Source organism: Hyperolius riggenbachi, chromosome 10, assembly GCF_040937935.1.
Source record: "Hyperolius riggenbachi isolate aHypRig1 chromosome 10, aHypRig1.pri, whole genome shotgun sequence".
NCBI classification, from domain to species: domain Eukaryota; kingdom Metazoa; phylum Chordata; class Amphibia; order Anura; family Hyperoliidae; genus Hyperolius; species Hyperolius riggenbachi.
The window spans coordinates 104,738,425-104,757,579 of NC_090655.1; the positions used below are offsets into that span (position 1 = coordinate 104,738,425).

At 42.6% G+C, this 19,155-nt stretch overlaps 1 protein-coding gene across 2 annotated transcripts in view; it reads left to right on the forward strand.

Moving 5' to 3' along the window:
- Nucleotides 1–19,155, forward strand: part of LZTS2 (leucine zipper tumor suppressor 2) — a 231,134-nt gene that overhangs the window by 152,216 nt on the left and 59,763 nt on the right. The window contains exon 1 of one of the 2 annotated variants that reach the window (XM_068255305.1): nucleotides 13,823–14,002. The exons of the other annotated variant lie outside the window; for it this stretch is intronic. The gene's annotated coding sequence lies outside the window, so the exon portion shown is untranslated. Of the gene's footprint in view, nucleotides 1–13,822; nucleotides 14,003–19,155 lie in introns of those variants that run through there. 2 annotated transcript variants of the gene reach the window in all.

The window sequence follows — 19,155 nt, forward strand, 5'->3', positions numbered from 1 at the left end:
GTTAAAGAGACACTGAAGCGGAAAAAAATATATGATATAATGAATTGGTTGTGTACTATGAATAATTACTAGAAGATTAGCAGCAAAGAAAATATTCTCATATTTTTATTTTCAGGTATATAGTGTTTTTTCTAACATTGCATCATTCTATAATATGTGCAGATTACACAACACTCAGCATTCAAAATGAGTCTTTCAGAGCAGTCTGTGAAGTAATGAACTCTCCTCTAGCAGAGGAAAAGTAAACAGTTCAATTACAGTTGAGATAATAAAAGTCAGATAACAGCCCTCTCCAGGACTAAGTTAGTCGGAGAGCTTAATAGCTTTTTTGCATAGAGATAACAACTGGAGTTTCTCAACTCTTCCTGTACTGGAAACAATTAGACTGATGTATCTGATCCTAATGTTTTATTTCTTAGCTGTACTACACATACAAATCATAATATCATCATTTTTTTTTCGCTTCAGTGTCTCTTTAGAAAACTGATGTATACTTATGTGAATTCGTGTCCAAAAAAAGCATGCAAATTTTGCCCTTAGGGACTATTTTTAGTAGGATATTGCATTTTGCTTACGTTTTCCTGTATGTGAATTTTTGAGCGAATTTCAGCGCAAAGTTTTGTATGCGTCGAACCATCATTACATGAGAAACTGATGCGTGGTGCCAAAATCTGCAGCATGCAATCCATATCTTTTTGCTTCGCGAGGCATGCAGAAATTCGCATTCAGAGGAAATGACTCCATTGACTTGCATTGGTTTCATTTTTAATTGGAAAAATCATGGAAATGGGCCCTTAAACAAGTGGACACAAAAGGTGAGCTGGTGCCATTAGCTAAAAAAAAAATCTATGAAGCTCATCACTAAAGCTGTGCACAGATGCATTTGCATTGCCCAAGATGATCATTCCTGATGGTCTGAAGTGAAAATCTAATATCCATGCTGGATCACAATGTAACTGACATAATACAGTGTCTCTAAATGTGGCTAAGTAGTGTGTCCTAATAGCATTTAATCCTAGAGCTGTTATCCAAATGATCATCCAGTCATTTTGGGTGACAGATATTCAGCTTTTCTATGGGTCTTCAATCTCAACATTTAAACTTTATTATGGGCAGGTTAATGGGACACTTAAAGAGAACCTGAACTGAAAAGTCAAAATAAACATAAACACATCATGCTTACCTCCTATGTAGTCTTTTTATCAATCTCTTTCTCCTCTCCTGCGTCTTGTTTGTCCACTGGGATCAATTAAATTCTCTGTCCTCCATATTGAAAATGGCTATTACCCCATAACAGCTTCCTGGTCAGCACACTGTTAAACTGTAATATCGCCCACTTAAGCCATAGGGAAACATGGACATTACTTTGCACATTCAGTTGTAACGGACAGCAGCTGGTATGTAACTGACAGCAACTGGTATATTTCAGTTCTGACGAAATCTTGTCAGAACTGGAAGGGATCACTGTAAGAAGAAAATGGAGAGCTTCTGAGAGGAACTGGTAGTGAGGCAAGTATGTAATATTCGTTTGCAGCTACATCATGTGTTTATTTTAAATAATTTTACTCAGTTCAGGTTCCCTTTAAGCCAGGAATAAAAAAAAATGTTTTACTTGACTGGGGCTTTTACCAGCCCTCTCCAGCCATCCTGTGCCCTCGCAGTCACTCACAGAGCCTCCAGTCCACCGCCGCCAGACAGTTTTGTTTTCGTTGACAGGGCCTGATGGAGTTGGAGGGCTTTCTGCACCTGCGCAGACCTGGCCACGCATATCCTTCTTCATCTTCCTGTCCTCAGTAGCATCCTGTACAGGAGCAGGGCTCTATTGCGGACAGGGCCATGAAGAAAAATATGCGTGACCAGGCCTGTCGGACCTGTCAGCGAAAATCGAAACTAGCTGGCGGCGGGGGACCGGAGGCTCGGTGAGTGACTGCGATGGCACAGGACGGCTGCAGGGGGCTGTTAGAAGCCCCAGGAAAGTAAAACTGACTTTTTTTTTTAATTCCTGGCTTAAGTGTCCCTTTAAGCAGGTTTTCATATTCAATCTTGGGATTGACGCCTACCATCTGTCACATGATTCTATGCTGAACACAATCCCTCCAGGAGAGTAAGAGGATGCTTCATTAAATCAGGAGACACTTGCTTTGTGTTATGAAAGTCTCTGGGTTTTTCTGATAATTGATACTGACTGTCCTTTAAGGCCCTTACACACGCTAGACTAGAGTGGTCTGAAGTGGCCCGCTTCTGCCGATAATCCGGCATGTGCACAGCAGCCCCTGATGGATGGCCAATCAGCTGGCCAAGTGACAGTCGATAGTTTTGTTCTCCCTGTTCACCCTACTCACTGCTTCAGCCCTTCTTTCAGAATCAGAATCATTTATTTCGCCAAGCAGGACTGGGTAGTCGTACAGATATAATACAAACACAAATGCTGTACAAATACAATACCTACTTGAACAATAAGCATCTGCAAAATACAGCATTACAACCCTAACCTGCAATAATTCCACCATGAACGATTTCGCAATTTTAACCTAAAAGTTTGCTACAGATTGCGTAAGGTGCTTCGGTGCACTCAAGTAGGGAGAGCGAGAATAGAGTTTAGAGAAATGACAGCAGAGGGGAAGAAGCTATTCCTGTGCATAGAGGTCTTTGTGGCAATGGTTCGGAACCTCTGGCCTGAACAGAGTCGACTGAAAAAGCGATAGCCTGGATGAGAGGGATCGTTGGTGATTCCCAATGCTCTGGACCACAGTCTGGAGTTGTAGAGGAGTTCCAGAGTGGGGAGTGGTTTCTCGGTTATCCTCTCCGCTGATCTGATAACCCTCTGTAGTTTGTGCCTGTCGCTGGTGGAGGAACAAGCGTACCAGACGAGGATAGAGGAGCAGAGGACAGATTCGATTGTGGCAGAGTAGAAACTTGTCAGGAGTTTCTGGGACATACCAAACTTTTACAGTTGGCGGAGGAAGAATAGCCTCTGCTGGGCTTTTCTTTGGGTAGAGGTGGTGTTGGATTTCCAAGTCAAGTCCTTGGAGATGGTTGTGCCTAAGAGGCGTGCACAGGGGGACTATTTCAACTTCCGAGCCATTGATGCAGATAGGAGGTGGTGGGGCGGGGGCACGCTTCCTAAAGTCGACTGTCACCTCAACACTTTTTGCGGTGTTGAGGACCAGGCCATTCTCCCTACACCAGTGGCAAATTCTGTTGACCTGGAGGCGGTACCGCTTATTTTTGGTGATGAGGCCTACAATGGTGGTGTCTTCAGCGAACTTGATCACTTTGACAGAGTCTGCCATAGATCTGCAGTTGTTCGTGTACAGGGAGAATAGAAACGGCGACAGTACGCAACCTTGAGGGGCCCCTGTGTTGGTGATCCTTGGTTGTGAGAGAATAGTTCCTAGTTTAATGGCCTGGGATCTGTTACTGAGGTAGTCCGTGATCCACAGGCACAGGAAAGGGTGGACCTTGAGTGCAGCAAGGTTCTCCTGGAGTATTTGGGGACTGATGGTGTTAAACGCAGAGCTAAAGTCAAGTAGGAGGATTCTGGCGTATGAGTCCGGATTATCCAGGTGGTCGTAGACCGCATTGTAACAGAACACATTGTTAGATTACAGGCCAACTACGCATCTGTACAGCCTCAGCGTAGGGATGTCTCCCGAGGGATCTGATCCCGATCTGCATCAGGCAACATTCATCTAGCATCTTTAGACTATAGGTGCAAACATATGCACAATTACTGTCGTCCGCATGGATTGGAACTTGATTCCATATACATCACATCCAAGTTCTGTGAAGATGCTTTGCTATGGAGTTGGTGGGTGGGGGGAGGGGGGGAAGATGGCGGGACTGTGCATGGCTAAGTAGCTTTGAGTGGGCAGGGTGCGTAGGGGGACAGTCCGGCCAAGACTATCCAGCACTATACGTCTCTCGGTGATGCATCAGGCCTGCCATACACATGCTAGATTATCTGCGCAGATGGACCCCGACCAGTCGCCTTGTCCGAGAACGCTCTATCTCGCATGTTCAGAAGGCTTTTGGGGGTGAAGCAACCCAGATGCACAATGTTAGGCCGGAGCAAGAATTAGAGCCAAGTTCCCTTGTGTATTATGCTTTTCACACTCAAAAAATTTAACTCGGTCTTTAAAACTATCAGCTTATTAATTCAATCAAACCAAAAGCTCCAAGTCTTCCCATTCAATAAGATAATAACATTCAATCAATATTGTGGTTAATGAGCCTTTATTGTCTGATTTTGCATAGATGGGGATTGGTTAATTAAATAAATAAACTTTCAGTTGACAATCATCATAGTAAATGAATTGAAATGCAAGCTTTTCACATTTGACATGTGTTTTTCTAAACAGCTAATACTTTAGTTTAAGTCTTGTGTGCCATACAAAGGTCATGTATCCAAATGAGTATTATTATTATCATCATCTCAGAGTTCCCTCCTTGTTTATGAACTTCTTCTTTCCTCATTAATTAAGCTTGCCTTCAGATTGGAATTCCGGGAGTCCATCCACTCCATTCATCTTGTGTCCAGTGTTTAGGTTGTAGCTGTACGTCCTTGCAGCCCACACATAGCTACAACTGCCAAGTGTTTCCTTTATTAAAGCAGTCAGATAATGAGCACTTCTGAAGCTCCGGATATTACAACCGTTTGGTGCTAGGCTGTGCTGAACACAGGCTTTCTTCTTCTCTGATATGGGGGAGGTTTACGAGAAACTCCACTGTTTAAACCATCCTGTATGAACGAGAATCCTCTTATACCTTTCAAAATGACTGCTTTCCAACTATACAGAGCTGCTAGTAAACACATGTCAGTTTAGTAGAAAAATATGCAATACAGTAATTTTACTTAGAATATCAGCTGTAGCAGTCTACTGAGAACACAGCAACAGAAAGTTGGCACCAGAGAAGGGAGTTTCTTCGATGGAGAACAATGGCTACTTGGAACATGGAGAGGGAATTTGTGTGTGTGTGTGTGTTGGGGGGGGGGGGCTACATCCATTTAGCCAACTGACCATAGCCACATCTTTCATATCTACTGTACATAAAATGAACAGCTAGGTATAGAAAATAATGAAAATCCTTAACCTTCGGAAGATCCTTGTATAGCTTGCATTGTAGAACTGCTTCTCTGTAGCATCATCTCAGAGTACCATGCTCTCTCCCACTAGCTAACTGCTCCCATTGAGATAAATGACAATACTTGGCTAATTGAGAGTTGTTGAGAATAGAGCACTCCCATCTGCTCTAGGCAGGGAGTTAAGGATGGGCGGCCCTAACCCTTGTGTTACCATTGTGTAATTACTGGGTATATTGCTAGCCCATTATGATCATAAGCAGGTACCTGATTATTTAAAAATCCCCAGCATGCATAGGCAGCAAGCATTGTTCCAGGTGTTTTAGCTGGACCAGTAATCAATCTAATGTCTATAACATGCATAGACTGTTGTTTCATAACCACCTTCAGAGAGAATATATTAGGGTGCCCATACAAAGTGACTGGTGGTAATCCATTATATGATTAACATCATCCAGGTGTTGACTGGTTTTCTCTGTTACCACTTTGTATCATCTTGTACTTTCCATAATAGACAAGAGTTGAGCAGAAATCTTTTCTAATATTGATCTGACCACTGCATATACTAGCTTTGTACTGGCTAATGCAATATAAAGCTATTGGAATCCTGGACTGTGAACTGCTGTGGTTGCATTGTGCTTTAAATGTTATGGTGGTCATGATAGCATTGTTTGGTGCTATAAAAGGTGTATCCGATTTTGTGATGCCTGTTTAAAGCTTTTTATCTTCCTATTACTTTTATATATTGTATTTATTATCATCTGAAATGTTGATGCACAGACTGCATCGGATTCCGTGCTGTCTTTCCTGCTTGAGCCTCATTGTTTATCTTCGTTTTAGAGCAAGATTCAAGAATGGATGAGTACACAAATGCAGCTTTTGCCAACCTAAATGACTGATCATGATTGTTGGGTTGACTGCAGCAAGTGACAGTTCATTCAAATTTAGCCCAGCTATGCCGCATGCAGTGTCCTCTACATTACCTACAGGGAGAAGAGGCAGGAGGCTCCCCGCAGTAGTCTAGGAACAAAGCAATTGAATGAAAATGTCAGGCCTGATTCGGTCTACCACACAGAAAATGAAGGATGCCTGTATCAAACTAACTGCTGAAACAATAATTCTAATCAGACAAAAGTCTGATGACTGTACATATTTTAGATTACCGTATGTGCAGATGCTATATTTTCATTACCCAAGATGACTGGTGAAAATGAAGTGTTAGTACAGGTGTGCCAGCATGCTGTTTAGTGATACGGTATGTTTTGCCACATCATTGATTGACATGTTTGGGAGCTCCTGCTCATCTGCCACTTTCTATCCCTCTCCAAAGAAGACAGGCTGCTAGTCTGTAGCCAAGCTTTGTATATGTACAGTGTGAGCTTCTAAAATTGTCCCCCAGAATTGTCACGAATAGTCGGTCCAGGTAAGAGTAACGGAAAGGTTGTATGGGCCTTTAGACTGTCCTGTGAGTAGTATCTCTTGTTTAAATAATGCTTCATACCTCATCACTTAGGAGTGATAAATCCTCAGCAATTGCTTTATATAACAAAATGGTGCAGAGGGCTTGTTAACAGGTACGCATTGAGGTGGAGTTCATAAGAGAACAAGAAGAGGTTCAGGATTCTACCAGATTGAGTTTTGCTGAGATCATGACATGACAAGTTGGAGGGACAGTCTTTTTACATATTTTTTTTTTTATTTTCGCTCAGATTCTCTCTTACCTACTACCTTTTTGGAGTATGCACAAAAAAGGTAAAAAATGCAGAGACAATCAGTGCACAGTAGGTGGCCATTAACTGTACAATTCCATGGATGCTATGATTGATTGGAAACGATCAGTCATAACCACAGCATATAACTTGCTAACCAAATCAGATGTGGGCCCCCAGCACACTGCACATCTGATTTGCAATTCGTATTTACATTTCAATGCAGAAAAAATGCGGCATGCAGTAAAAATTGCAGATCGGAATCGCATGTAAAATCACGTCAAAATCGCAAATAGCATGTACTGTGCAAGAGCACTTATGGATCATTTTTCGCATTAACCTGATTGGATTGGGGAGATCGGAAATGGTCGGTAGTCCATGGGATTGTATTGTTAATGGCTAATGGCTCATTCACGCTCATTTTTGCCTCCTCTGCTGAATAAACACTTTATAAAACCAACATTATAAAATAGGTTTTCCTATTTTGTTGCATTTGTCTAGCTTTTAAAAGCTTTTGGCTAGCCTTTATTAGAGTCCCTTCCGGTTCTCAGAGTATCTCCTGGACCCTGGGAGATATCCAGTAACCGACCAAGCATTGTAACTAGTGTTCTTACAGGTAGCCATACATCTAGTGATTATGATTCAATCAGCTAAGCGATCGACTTTAATGGGCAATCAACTTCAGTGTGGTTGATCGAAACTAGTGGCCCACACACTACAATACTGTATGCAATTCACCTTGAGGGCTGGAACCCACTAGAGTGATTTTGTGAGCGTTTAGGGAGCGATTCAAAACGCTAGCGATTTCTCTAAACGCTCAGCTAATGTTAATGGGTGGGCCAAATTCCACTGGAGCGATTGCGGTTACCAAACATGCAGCATCTTTAGCGTTTAGCAATATCGGTTAGCGTGTCTGCAATGTAAAGTATATAAACGCTGGCATAATTGCTCTTCAAGACTTACACAGAGCGATTTTGCTAGCGTTTTGAAATTACTGCACACTGTAAAAAAAAAGTAAATTAATTAAAAGGACCAATCGCAATTAAAAACGCTAATCGCTACACAATCGCTGACAAAACGCTTATACTTTTTAAAATCGCTACTCAAATCGCCAGAAAATGCTCATGAAATTGCTTATAAAACGCTCATACAAAACGCTAGCGATTGCATTTAGCAATAGCGATTTGTAGTGGGTTCCAGGGCTCACTAATTGATCTGATCGATGTTGTACCTCCATGCTCTGAATGCAAAAATCAATTCAGAGTTGATCGAATGATACGTGAACAGTTGTCAATTCCTGTCCAATCGATCGATATCTTCCATCTTGCTCAATCGACTAGGTTGAACTTACTGCCCACTTTTCATCGATGGGGCATACTGGAGCACACTCCATTCCCTCTCGATTCAATAAATAATTGAATGGTTGATTGTACAGCCAAATCGCTAGATGTGTGGTCACCTTAAACGTCTGCTACTATTATGCAGTTTTTTTTATTAGCGCTGCATAAATGCGCTTGACCAAATGCTGCCAACCGGCAGTATAAACGGACTACAGCACTAGCATAGATTTTTATCGGTAATGTTTTCTGAATTGCTGTGTAAGCCAACCACAGGACACCAGGTAAACAGGTGAGGACACTAGTGTTTTCGTGATATACAAATCCTAAAAATATGTCAGGAAAGCTTTGCTGAGCTAACATTAGAAACATTTTTATTTTGATCTTGAATATTTTTAATTGCATGTGAAATATTGAATCCATGCGCAGAAGTGCCCGGCAGAATGAGTGTAATGTGTGATGAACGTGAGGCCGGGCAGACCTTTCCAGGATAGATGAGTCTTGCCGGCATTTTAGGCCTCATGAATAATACATGCTGTGCAATGTGGTGAGATGACAGCTTCAGCGAGTGCTGAGGATTAGATAATAACACATCCTGGCATGATGGGTAATTACTGCCATATGTAATGAGATGCACTTACGCCGCATTCATGTTTTTAAGGACCATTTTGAAAAGTAGAGCAGACAATAGAAATTTGTAATGTAAATTTTGTGTTAAGCATAAAGACGTTCTCTGGGAGACAAAGTTAGAAAATATCTCTTAATGTGAATAGTTAATTTAATGATTTAATCGCTCTGTGTTGCTTTTCCATTAGTGTGCATGGTAACAAAACAGAATGTTATTTATTGCCAAAAGATCACGCAAATGCTTTGTTGCCTGTGGTTATCGGTACGCGTAATCTGTGCGCACATACCTCCTGCGCAATACGTAGGAGATGATTATGTGTTTCACTAAACGCAGCTGTTCTTTCTAGAATGGGTACGATGTTCCTTCATATTTTTTTGCTTTTGAATAACATTGCATTTATTTAAAGCAAACTTTTCATTTAATTTAAACTTTGGCCTAAGTCGTACACAGAACAGTAGAGACAGGCAAGGGAATACAGACTTGACTTTTCTGGTCCAAGAAAACTCCTGGTCTATCCTGTGACCAGATTCCAGCATTTCTTCTTAAAACAGAAGGTATTTGCATTAATTCAGCTGTACGTGAGCAACTGTGGTTTCCCATGATGCATTACTCCTGAATATGCAAATCATCTCTTTATGCCCCTGAAAGCAAAGTTCAGAACCGCTGGTGTGTAGTGACCCTGTCTGTGGCTTGACACATTTTTACAGAGCCACATCAATCCAGCATACATGCTTGTAGTTCAGTCATTGATTGCCTGGCTTTGCCCCTGCATCAGCAACCAAACCTGTTAGGCTGAGGTCATGCTAAGTGCTTGGTCATGTGATGGGCACAAGCAAGGAAAACAATTTGTAGAGAGTAGGGGGAAAGTGTTTTTTGTTTGTTTGTTTGTTTTTTGCCTGTCATGCTGTGAAATTGACTTTTCTTTCTTTTCTTTTTTTTTAAAGTAATAATATAGCTATCTACTGATGCTCAATGATCAGTAGTGTCAGGCATTATCCAAATACCAAAGATCTGTTTTATGAGGGATTAGGCAAAACAGAACAAAACAGTGCAGGGAAATTTGGGTGCACCATTGCGCCGCCATAGGCCGTACTGTGAATTACAGCTATAGCAGCGTTGAGACAGTAATTTTGGTTCCTTCAAAAGACAAAGACAAAATTTCTTGGCAATAGCTAGCAGCACGGCGCCCTGGAGGGGGAATAGTAAATTAACGCTGTCGCTACTTGTGCAGGAGCAGGGTGAACTGTTTTCAGCTTCACTCTGTGCCAAAATTTCCTGGCGCCAATTTTGCACGCATGCCCCTTATCTCAGCCTCTTAACAATTCAAAACGCCTCAATAACTCCAATTCCTAAAATTCATTGCTTAGGAGTAACATTTCATTTGACGCTTTCATTCAAACTTTACATTAACAAGTTAAACCTCCTCCCGTCTTCTTCAATTAAAAATAGTCTAATACATCAGATTCTTCCAGATGAGACACAACTAAAGTGATGGTGCAGATCTGACTACATTTGTCAAACACCTTCCTCTGCATCCTAGCAGTGAACAGGCTGACACCTCTCCTGAGGCCTGGACTGTGCTGACCCACTCATTTAACTCTCTTCCTGTCTAGGAATCTCCTTCACTCATTAGAACTGAAGACGTAGAACTGAAGACGTTAAAGTGATCCTAAGACTAATGATAAAAGATTAATAAATATCTGGGGATTCCTCCACCCCCTCTATACCGATTGCTCCCACGTCGTCTTCCTCCTCCGATAGCTTGGCGAGTCAGGGCACACTACGAATGCACGGCCACGAGATGCAGCTGCTCTCCGCATCTGCCGACTGGCCTAATTTACGCGGCTGCTAATGGGAGAATGAGAAGACCGAGTGGGAGCAATAAATGCAGAGGAGGCTGGAGGAAGCCCCAGGTATGTATAAATCTTTTATTCATATTTGTCTCTGGTACTCTTTAAGATGCATACACACGCTTGTCTAAACTTGGCAGACATACCTCTGCTGAGAATGTAACTTGTGTATGGCCATGTCGATGCAATGCCAACAGATCCAGAGTGCCAGTCTGCCTTAGCTGTGGGCATTGTTCCCCCTTTTTCTGCTTACCAGAAGCTGATCTGTTGTGAAGCGCTCAATAGTCCCTCCCTGCCTTCTTAGTAACCGTACGCTTTGCTTGTCTGTGAGCTAACACATCTGTACAGCACTCGGCCCTAAGCTGTTGCCCAAGGGATCGGGCCCCAATCCCTGATAGAGTAATTGTGTGTGAGTGTGTACACATCCTAAGCCTGAAGGAGTGATAAAACGTCTTCTGAGTGGCGTGAGAAACCGTACCGATATTCTATCGCTAGTAATATTTTACTACTTAATTTCAATATTTTTGCTATGACCTATTCTAACCCTACTTCACACAGAAGCCTCCTTCTATTGATGCCTAACCCTTAACCCCAATACCCCCCCTCCCCCCCCCCCCCGCCACATGGCACCTAACCCTTAATTCCTGCCTTCCGCCGTTATCAGCAATTAAGTGACATTTGGGCACCCGAGGCTACAGATAAAATATCAGGTGCCAGGGCTACCCACTATGCAAATTGTGGCTATAACTAGTATGCATGAATGGTAGCCCCGGCACCCACTATTTTATCTTATTGGTAGCATCAGGTGCCCAAATGTCACATTATCGCTGCTATGTTGGCACAGCTTCAAGCACTCAAATTTATTTTAATTGCCGCTATACACGGTCTTTGACGCCCATCATTGCCGATAATCACTGCCTCGGGTGCCCCAGTTTCCCTGCACTACTACTAATCGTGGCTTCTACCATTATATCCTATGGCAGCGCCCCTTTTTTTTCCATACAACTGTTCACAGCCAAATTTCCTTTTTCAGTTGTGGATGCCCAAGGCTCACTGTTGTAGATGTAAAGTTAAAGATTAGCCAGTCTGATCCAATCCTACAGAAGAGACACTGCAGAGCTGAAAGTCTTTTTGAGAAGACGGTATTAGAACATCATACAGTGTAGTTTGCGGTGTATGGGGCTGTGTAGCTGCGGACTAGTCAGACTACCTTGCCCCTCAATCCACTACCAAAAGTGCCTGCAATAGGCGCAGGAAGGGCAGACCTGCACCATGGAGCTATGACAGGAAGTGGCCTGATCCAAGGAATGATGCTTTTCTTTGGTCTCTCAAATTCCTCAAATCTCAATCTGATTAAATGGAGCAAACATTCACTTACCTGGGTACCAATGGGCACCACTCAATATTCTGTCAGGGGTTAATCTAAAGGTGACCGTAAACAATGCCACTTTTGTAATGGTTGATTTAATCATTTGAGCAGAAAGAGAAATGGTTAAATCTGGTTTGGTTGTACATTTGCCTACAGATTAACTAATATCCTTAGAACAATCCTAGTGAGTGATTAGATCAATCAACTTCTTACGAAGTGAAAAGATGAATCAACTGAACTGGTTAAATTATAGGACAGTGTACTGTGTATAACTGCTGCCACTGTTGGCTTTGTACTGCTCGATGCAATGCAGGGGTAAGGGAACATCCCTTCTTTGCATAAGGCAGTGTAATTGTAAAGCAGGTGGTCTTTTCCTACAATGGACAATAGACGTGTTGATGGATCCAATGTGAAATGTAGGATCCTTTCACATTGGTGTCCAACCTGTTCCTTCTGTCATGTGGCACTTGCAGTGACAGAAAGCGAAGTCCCAACTTGCAAAATGTTTCTGAACAGAAGACTGACATGTAATAATAGTAAAGCAATTATCACATGTCTGATACAACAGACATACTTGAACATTGTTTCGGTGGGTGTCCTGTGGACAGCGGAGGTGTATGCGGTGTTAACATCCACAGCACTGATCACTGTAGTGTGAACCAAGCCTTATATGCATTCTAGTTTTCAAACATTTTAGTGAATGTAATGTGCCTTAGTGGTTAGCATCCTTGCCTTGCAGCGCTGGGTTTCTGGTTCAAATCCCAGCCTGGGCACTATCTATACAGTTTGGGTTTTCTCCAGGCACTCCGTTTTCCTTCCACATCCCCAAAACATACAGAAATGAAATAATCCGCTTCCCCCTAAAGCTGGCCCTAGACTACGATTGACATATGACTATGGTAGGAATTGTGAGCGCAGTTGTGAGGGACAGTTAGTGTCAAGACTATATATACTCTTTGAAACACTGCGGTAGTTGTTGGCGCTATATACATAATATTAAATCTAATAAAAACAAGCAAAAGTGTATGGTGGTTTCTAAGGGATCTGCTGCTAATGATTGTTGCCTGATACCACAGGACAACCTCAAAGGACTTGCAAAGTCCATGGCAAAAAGGGCACACCATATGTGGCAGGTGGTTTTAATGGTTTGGGTTACTAGTGAGTATTATTATTATTATTATTATTATTTAATATTTATATATAGTACTGGTATCTTCCACAGCACTTTTCAGAGTATGTAGGCTTGTTGTCGCTAATTACTGTCCCTCACAAGAGCTCACAATCTAGTCCCTACTACAGTCATATGTCCATCGTAGTCTAGGGGCTAATTTAGGGGGGAAGCCAATTAACTTCTGTATCCTGCTTTTCAAACCAGATCGGATGATGGATGTCCCTTCCCTGTATATCTGTCGCTGAGATAAAATCATTTCCTTTTCTACTGTAGCTGTTTGTATCCACCATTACAAAACAAAATAGACAAATGTAAACAAGCAGCAGTTGACTCGGATACAATGTGGTGTTTGGTTTGCTGCATGCTTGTTTTGTTTAGTCCCAGCTTCTGTGTAGCTGTGCACTGTGCTGGCTGGCAATAGAACACTGAGCACTCTGAGCATCACACTGACAGCTACAATAGATGCATCTGTCCTGCAGCAGGCAGCCGTTGGCCGGCTCTTGGTGGTCAATGAGTGGTCTGAGTAACCTGTCTGTTCTGCCTCCCCTCTGAGGCCAGTGAAGGGACAGAGTCAGGCTGTGGGCTGGACAGACAGCCAGTGCTGAGAGGCGGGGGAATGTCATGACAAGAGGATGGGGGTGGGAGCCAGCCAGCAGAGAGGGGAGGAGAGCAGCCTTTTCAAACTTGATCATTTTAACAAGGACCCTGAGCCAAAGTCTTCAGCACTGCTATCTGGAAAGTGTGTGTAATAATCAGGCATTTGTGGCTCGGCAGTCCATAGAGGGGAGAGTGTGCATTTACTAGGAGGACTTGTAAAGGAGAGCACATCTGACACCATGGCTGGGGAAAGTAGAGGTAAGAGATCACTGCATGTCCATGTGAGAGGAGCAGCCAGGACTGAGACACACTGGATGGGGGGTAGTGCACAGGCAGCTGGGCTTTCTCTATCTTTCAGATCCCTCTCCATCCCAGACACACACGGATATTCCGGATGTTTAGATTGGATTTCTTGACATCGGGGCTTTTTACCCAAACTTTGCAGCTTTTAGGTGAAGGGTGAGACAAAGGAAGTCTGGATTTGGAAAATCTGACTGGGGAACATTTTGCATTTGAAGATTGCACATTAGTTCATTTGCAGTCTCAGGTTTCCAGTCTGGATGGAAACTGAGCTGAGGGGACTTTGGATAGAGAAAAATCTCTAACTACGTTTTGTCATCACCGCTATGAAAACTTGTATTCTGCTGCAGATAATTTCTGCTTCAGTGATGACAACTAAATAGAGGATATAAGTTGTCCCAGAGCATGGCCATAGGGAAGTGCAGAGCTCAGCTATTCTGTGAGTGATGGCAGCATATTTTGTTACTGACTGGTGCACATCTGAACATGCTGTGCAATTTCTCCAGACCTTACCCATTTTTCCTGTTTGCTGATACAGTTTATCACTTCTGTATGATGGAATGTTCTCTAGACAGTCACATATACTTGTCAGAATGCTGAACAATGTGTGTAGTTTGCATGTGCCTCGTTGAGCAGTTCATATCCGCTGCTGGGGTGTTCGCTCCTGCGTGGTACCCCATAAGGGCCTGCGTGGTACCCCATAAGGAGATGTTTGGTCTTTTTGGAGCAGGTTGTCTGCAGTAAGGTGGTGTGCTGTCACCTGGTTGTGGGGTTCCTCAGAGATTCCTAACTTTGCCCCATTCACCCCAATAAGCCTAACCTTAACCTCTGCAACTCCCTAATGCGTAACCTCTCCTCTATCCTTTGCCTAGACAAACCCTCTTCCTTTCATCTGTGATAACACCCTAACCTAGTGCCTAACCTGCTAAAGCTTTACAATCACTATTACCCTTCCTCAATGCCTAATTCTCTTCTACCCTTTACATGATGCCTACCCCTAACCTATCCACCAATCTAGGGTTAATCCTGTGCCCACCCACTGCTGCCCCAGACATTGCCAGTGTTTTCTGGAGTAAATGGTGAAACCTTAATGCCAAATCCTATTGAAAGTATACAGAAGGAAACTTCAAGTCCACAGTCCACTTAACTTTGAGATTGTGCTGAATGGTGCCTGAGGTAGTGCCTGTTTGGACTAGTAGTGCTGTACATGGCTTCAGAGCCCGATTGGTACACAGTGTAGCCCTCCCTTTCCCATTCTAGGTGCAGAGTGTGCAGGGGATTACATGAAACATTCACATAGACATACATAGGTACTTTCACTAGCCATACTTTACAGTACGTTTTACTATTACCTCCTGTGATGGTCGTAGTCTAATGTGGTGTTTCTCAACATTATCACAGCATGTACCCATTAGGACAGGCCATGTATTCCAAGTATTCCTTATTGTGGCTGGCGTGATCTCAAGTACCCCATCACATGTATATATTTGTTACATGCAATTTTTTTTATTAGCGAATTGTATGCAGTTTGGAATTGGGGCAATCAAATGCACTTCCTGGTGATTTGGATTGGGCCAATTTAAACTTCATACATTTTACCATTATATTTGCATGCTAGTTGGAATGATTTGCACGTTATTGGCAATCTGTATTTATATAAAGTGCGTTTAGACATTTCTTTTTTTTTTTTACCCCTTTAAAGGTGGCTGTATATCTACCGATTTTGCAGCCCGATCAAGCATCTGATTCAATAATGTTATTGAATAGGATGAAAATCGATGCCTCAACAAGCATGCCTGATTGATGATTATGCTGGAAAGATCTTGGTCGCTGAGCACTGTGGTGGGGGAAGGCAGGTGGTGGATGCAGCATCACTAGGCCTTTTCCTGATAGATTTCATGGTGAAATAGATTAGGAATCTGCCTACGGTGTATGGGCAGGCAATAGTTCTCCTTCCGATCAGGTTCAATCAGAGAGATCTGTTTCTTGGTCGATCTGCCCATACACTGCTAGATGTATGGGCACCTTAAAGGAAAACGAAGGCGGGATTAATGGGTGTATTTATACTTACCTTGGGCTTCCCCTAGCTCAATGAAGAGCATGGGCTCCCACACGGTCCTCTACAGCCAGCCCTGCACGGGCGCAGAATGCTCTAGGACAGAGTTCCCCAACCCTGTCCTCAAGGCCCACCAACAGTACATGTTTTGCAGAAAACCACAAACATGCACAGGTGAGGTAATTAGTGTCTCAGCAGAGCTGATTAACTACCTGTTTGAATTTCCACAAAACGTGCACTGTTGGTGGGCCTTGAGGACAGGGTTGGGGAACACTGCTCTAGGACACAGGGAGCACAAATGCGCTCGGGCTACGCATGTGCAGAAGCGCTTGACTGGACAGATTACCGGGGGGGGGGGGGGGGGGAGTAATGGTCAAGTGAACAGATCGGCTGTATAGGATGCTCTTCATTGGGCTGGAGGAAGCCAAAGGTAAGTATAAATACACCCAGTTACGCTCAGCTACACTTTAACTTTCTGTTAATATAAAATTATTTATTTTTAATTTCAAAACTTACTGTTATGATTTGACTGTGACAAGTTCAAGTCCCCCTGGTGCATGCAGTTAACCTAGGCTAATAGCCTAGGGCCACTTTGATGTGAGGCCAGTTGCCCTAAAAGTATGTTTTTGGGATGAGGGAGAAAATATATGGACAAAACTCATGCAAACACTGGAAGAACACGCAAACTGCATGCAGATAGAATGCTGAATGGGAGTTGAGTCTGGGGCTAACTATTTTCATTCTTTATCGATACTTAACTGGCTTAAAGGGTGATTTTTAAAAAAAATATATATATTGGTCAGGAGTTAACCTGTGACTGACAGGGCTGGAAGAGATGTTTATTTACCTTGCTGAACAAGTCATCTAGTCTAGGCTTAGTTTGTGTGAAAATGACATTTTAGCTCTCAAGTGTGAAATATGAGCATCCTATAATTAGACTGCAGCCACTTCCTTGTAGTGAAACCCACAGATTAGGTTGTTGAGCATGTAAGTGACTACCCAGCAGTGTGACTGCAACCTGTGGGATGTCAGCAACCTGTTACCCCTGACAGATTGAGCTGCAGACCAGGAAGGTACTCCCACTCTTCTTGCAGGTCCATACTTTCATGTGAGTCATGTGAATGGTTTTTTCCAAAAGGAATTTCCCTGGAATAGCTGCATGAGGCATAAAATATGTGTGAGTAATGACATCGTTCCCTATTTACTTTTACAAACAATTAAAAACATGGGTGGGTGATCTCGGAGTTTAATAGTCATTGTAGTACAGTAACGGGGCAGGAAGTGCCTTAGGGAGGCGTTATTAATAACTAGTCCGCTTTGAAATATGATTAACAAACAGCGCTATTTGTCTATTTCTTTTCTTATAAGTCATCACCTATGTTATAAAAGGAACATTGCTACTTTCAGGACTGCTGTGGTTGTGTTGTGTGTAAACAAGTGCAGGGTGTACGGCTGGAATTCCTTGCCAGTAATGATTCTCCACATTGGATCTTTTTAATGGGAATATTTAGGTCTTTAGCTTTGGTCTGAGATATACATGCCCATTTTATGCTACAGACAGATGCTACTTTCAGACTCCTGAAGTGATTGTAGTCGTTCCGGATGACTGTCTTTACATTTTCTCTTTCAAAAACTGGTTCTGCTTAATATAATTTTGTCTTCAATTGTATTCAGTGTTGCTTTTTAGTATGGAGGCTTTTTGGTCTCTTCTAGCCTCTTATACTTTCCTAGTGGTTCTGGGTCACCATGAGCTCTCTGGGTATTCTGCTTAGTTCCTGTTCCAGCAGCCTGTTGGGTTGTTTAGAGGGGGAGGTGCCCTCCTGTGAGCTCTACAATAACGACAGAGTATTACCCGTCTCGATGTATCGCTGAAACGGAGGATAGCCATGTTGGGGGATCCCACCTGTTCTTTGGGTGGATTTTAAGCTAAGATGATTTTGGACAATTGTCTCAAATGATGAACATATAGCTTTTGTACAATGGCAATGCGTCACTTAAGCAGAGGAGCTGGGGGAGTAGAGTTAGGCTAGGCAAAGAGTGTCTCCTGCCCGGCAATGATTTATATTGACAGCTTCAAGAGCTTTACAAGTGTGTACTGCTCTAGAGAGAAATGAGACCTTTTTAAAAAATTATGAATAGTTTAAAATGACCTAAGTATAGGTACTTAAGTATTAGGGCTGGTTCACATGGGCGTCTGCTGAGCTTTTGCTTGGCATTGCGTTCAAACGCCAGTGTTTAAGCGCCAGCGTTTAAAAGCTAGCTTTTGAAAGCTTTTGAAAAGCGTTCAAGGCTAGTAGTTCTGGTCTCTGCTATTGTTTCCTCGCGTTTACTGCCTCTGAAAGCAGCATGTTGCTTTTGAGACTAGACGCAACGCTGGGATCTACTGCCAGGCTTTCATGAAAGCCTGCAAAAGCCAGCTCTAAACGCTCCCATTCACTTGCATGGGATGGCAGTAGATCCCAAAAAACGCTGCATCTGAAACGCTGCGTTAAACGCCACAAAAACGCCGTCTGAACCAGCCCTAACTGTGGGGAGTTTAAGCCCTCTTTAAAGGGTACCTGAAATGTTATGTGGCATGAGATAAAAATGTAAACTGACAGTACCAATCCTCCTTACAACTTTCCTGTGTTTACTTTTTATTTTTGCAAGTGTTAATAAATAAATGCTTTATTTCTGCACTCGAGGAGGCAGCTCTTTTGAAAGCTAATTAAAAAGCATAAAGCCTTTTTGAGACTGTGCAAACATTCATCTTATCAAGACAGTGCTGAAAAGGTCAATAGGTCATTATTTCTCTGTGTGGGAGCTGAATGAACAACAAAAATGCAAGTGTGATGGTAAATACAGCTCAAACTGAAATGCAGGCCTTAAACCCTAAATAAGAATTAGGGATTCAAGTAAAGTTCTATTTAGGATTAGTTGTACAGATACATTAACTTATCTCATAAGTTCATTTTCGTGTCTGGTTTGCTTTAAATAACTATCAGTTAAGGGGCTGATTAGCTCAGCTTAAAGTCCATGGAGCTCTGGGTAGAAATTCTAAATTGAAACTCCTCTC